Source organism: Neofelis nebulosa, chromosome 2 (assembly GCF_028018385.1).
Source record: "Neofelis nebulosa isolate mNeoNeb1 chromosome 2, mNeoNeb1.pri, whole genome shotgun sequence".
NCBI lineage: Eukaryota > Metazoa > Chordata > Mammalia > Carnivora > Felidae > Neofelis > Neofelis nebulosa.
Genome location: NC_080783.1, coordinates 32,281,814 through 32,285,690, shown reverse-complemented (window position 1 = coordinate 32,285,690; position 3,877 = coordinate 32,281,814). Strand labels below are relative to the sequence as shown.

Sequence of the window (3,877 nt, the reverse complement as noted above, 5' to 3'; positions counted from 1 at the left end):
AAACTTCGTCTGAGGGAAAGTCATTTTAGGTAGAAGAAATGGGAAATTAAAAGTAAAGATGAGGAGAAGCTGTTTGAATGATGATGCAGTCCCCTGCACATTATTGCTAAAAGCCTAAAAATCTTGGGAATTGTGGTTACTCTTCTCTCAAGTCCAGTTTGCCTTTTCTCCTCTTTTCTAAGCATCAAATCCTTTTAATCTCCAAAGAAACAAAGCAAATTTTGAGTCACAGCAGGTAGGGGCCCAAAAATATGGCCTTGTTTAGTGTAATGAACAGGACCACTTTCACGGTGAACTCTTCCACACGTAGCACAATCCAATCCAACATGGGGTAGGTGCAGCAGAGATCAGAAGCAGCTGTCTCAGAATTGGCTCCCTACTTTCTGCCCATCATCCATGATTTCAATCTGCACTTGGCTACCATTTTATAGGTGACCAAGAGTGACCACCCCCTGGAATCCAAACTTTCACAGGGAAGTGGTAAAATCAGTTTTACTTACATAAGAAGGACACTGACCTGGCTCTTACCATTCTCTCATCTCCATTCATGTCTCTTGTCTACAGCTGCTGGTTACACCCAAGGTACGAACAGTCTCTGGAAGCAGTCCAGCATATGTGGGCACCCCAAGTCATACACCCATCTGGGCAATTTAAAAATAGAGCCAAATGTAGCATTTAGTCCGATCTGTCCAGCCAAGATGAGGAAATTGCCTCTAAAAGGTCAGATGATTAAGATCATTGTGCCAATAGTCTAGGATGTCAGTAATGAATAAAGATTCTGGCAAAATGAATTTATCCTGACTTTGTATATGGCATTCAAGTTCTGGGTCTACATGAACAGCCTCAGGAATTCCAAGATTTTTCTTTTCCGTCATGTAGGCCCACTGTGTATATTTATGTGTTGTGTGCCCTGCACAGGGCCCCTAGCCAAAGGGGGTGGAGGGGGCTGAAATCCCTTTGGGTCCCCTTAAGCTACTCACCTGCAAGAGCTATGTCCACCTGCAGAGAGTGCCTTTCTCTACTGCCCACACATATGGACTGCTGAGGTCCTGACAGAATGCTTGCCTTTCTGCTACTTGGTGACTGAACTCCTTATAGAATAAATTAGGTCCTCATTCTCAAAACAGGAATTATCTAGGATGAGCAAGAGTTAAAAATCAACCAAAAAAGTGGAATTGTTCTTAATACCATAAAAATTTCTCTCTTGGGTCCCTTCTGTATTCTTTTCCACATTATTTATTTATTTATTTATTTATTTATTTTTCTGCACAATTTAATTCAGTTGGGTGGTTTTCTCTGAAATGCTTCTTGGTGGGGGGAGGGTGGTTTAGGAGTAATGTGAGAAGAAACTTCCTGGCTCAGATCTCAGAGGAAAAAACCTGTGCCCTGGAGAACACCAGGTTTGGAGTTCTTTCCTGGGCTGTCCTTGGAAGTTTTCTGTTAATGGCAGAATGTATTCTTATTTTGTAGTTCTCAGAACATGAGGGGCTTGGACTAAATAACTTCAAGTCTGATATCTATAATAGGTATGGTAAAATCATATTCCTGATTATAACTCTGCCAAAATAATCATCCCCAAATAAATTCATTGCTTTGGGTTTTTGCCCATCACCACATTCCTATTTTATAGCTATAAATATTTTATGTTTGATATTTTTCAGTAAGGATTATTTGAATAAATCTATAATTTCCTATAACTCTTAAATTCAATAATTGATCATAAAGGTTTCCATTACTTTCTCTAAAGAAAATCATGAATTTTATTCATACATTTTAGGTCAGAAATCTTGAAAACTTTTTGGAACTTATGGATTTCTTGTGTGAATTTAATCTTAAAAGCACCTTCATGTTATAGCACAAGAAACTATTACATCATTTTTAGAGTTTATCACTTTCCAAATAATAAACTTCTTGATGACATAAACTTTACATTATTTAGTCTTCCATGGTGAACTATTATCTTGAATATGATACGTGCTCAGCACATCTTTTTTTGTTGTTGTTAACATTTTGTTTTAATTTAATTTGATTTAATTTAATTTAATTTAATTTTAAAGAGAGAGAGAGAGAGAGAGAGAGAGCGAGAGCGAGCGAGAGCATGCCTGTGCAGCAGATGGCTGGGTAGGGTGGGGGGGGGAGAGATAGAGAGAGAGAGATAGAGAGAGAGAGAGAATCCCAAGTAGGCTCAGCACTATCAGCACAGAGCCCAATGTGGGGCTTAAACTCACAAACCATGAAATCATGACCTGAGCCAAAAGCAAGAGTCAGATGCTTAACTGACTGAACCACATAGGTACCCCACTCAGCACATCTTAATTGGATGAACAAATGGATGGATGAATGAACATCTGTCATTTGATAAATATCTGCAAGCTGTTTTGGCCTTTGACAGATGAACTAGCTACTGTGAAAAGACTTGGGAAAATTGAGGACTACTGATAAAGATTTAGAATTTCATAAATTGTCGAAATGTATTCTATTAATATATACATGTTCAGACATTGTTTAGACATTCAGAAGCAAAACCCATTTCCCCTTCCTTGGCAACAAACAGAACTCTAATTGTGTTCATGTATCTACCCCCATTGTGCTTCTGGGGCGTTCCAGGGAGTGGGTAATAATTGGTTTAAGCCGGAATAGTGGTCCTATCTTCTCATTAGTGACTGTTTTAAGCATGGACATGTGACAACATTCTGAACTAGAGCCAAGGCAGTATGTTCTAAGAGGTCTCTGGGAAATTTTTTCCTGGCTCTTTAAAAGAGGTCGGTGGAGGGGCGCCTGGGTGGCTCAGTCGGTTGAGCGACCGACTTCGGCTCAGGTCATGATCTCGCGGTCCGTGAGTTCGAGCCTCGCGTCGGGCTCTCAGAGCCTGGAGCCTGTTTCGGATTCTGTGTCTCCCTCTCTCTCTGCCCCTCCCCCGTTCATGCTCTGTCTCTCTCTGTCCCAAAAATAAATAAAAAACGTTGGAAAAAAATTAAAAAAAAAAAAAAAAGAGGTCGGTGGAAATAAACAGTCTCTTTCCTGCTACAGAGTGTTGTGTCTGTAAGTGGCATCTGGAACAGTCATTTTAGGACTGTGAGGAGAGGAGAGTTAACCCAAAAAGAACACGCAGAGATACACAGAGTGGGAAGAGAGGAGGAACCTGTGTTCTGATGACATCGTTGAGCTGTAGAATGAACCAACACTGAAGCTGTTCTTCCTTCAACTTCTTGTCATGTGAAACAATAAATAACTTTATCAATTAAGACATTTGAGTTGGCTTTTCTGTTGCATGAAGCTTAAAGCATTTAACTAGTAACTCGTTTATGCTTATTGATGTTCATAAACACTCAGATTATATTACTTGGTATACACAGAACTTGACTCACTAGTATCTTGTCTTGTTGACATGCTCAGTAATTAGTCTCTGGTAACTGTGAATAACTAAATGTTATGCTAGATGTATACTTACGACAGTATTCACACCTGCTGACATGGGAAACTTGGGAAACTTGCTGCCTTGAACACACTGCCTATTGGGGTGTTGTAGATTGCAGAATAGCTGAAGATACAAGAACCTCACAAGAGATCAGTAAGACTTAACTGATAAGAAGGAGCACCTCCTACAAGGAGTCTGGGGAACTTATAGTCATATATATTTATTTTATTTTATTTTATTTTATTTTATTTTATTTTATTTTATTTTAATTTTATTTTACTTTTTTAATCTACACCCAAATTAGTTAGCATATAGTGCAACAATGATTTCAGGAGTAGATTCCTTAATGCCCCTTACTCATTTAGCCCATCGCCCCTCCCACAACCCCTCCAGTAACCCTGTGTGTTCTCCATATTTAAGAGTCTTTTATATTTTGTCCCCCTCCCTGTTTTTATATTA

General features: G+C 39.2%; 1 long non-coding RNA gene across 1 annotated transcript; it reads left to right on the top strand.

The window, feature by feature from the left end:
- The first annotated feature begins 2,116 nt into the window (after positions 1–2,116).
- On the top strand, positions 2,117–3,245 carry LOC131499937 (uncharacterized). The gene is made up of 2 exons (XR_009256102.1): positions 2,117–2,762; positions 2,996–3,245. It is a non-coding gene; the product is annotated as an uncharacterized LOC131499937 (long non-coding RNA).
- The last annotated feature ends 632 nt before the right edge of the window (positions 3,246–3,877 follow it).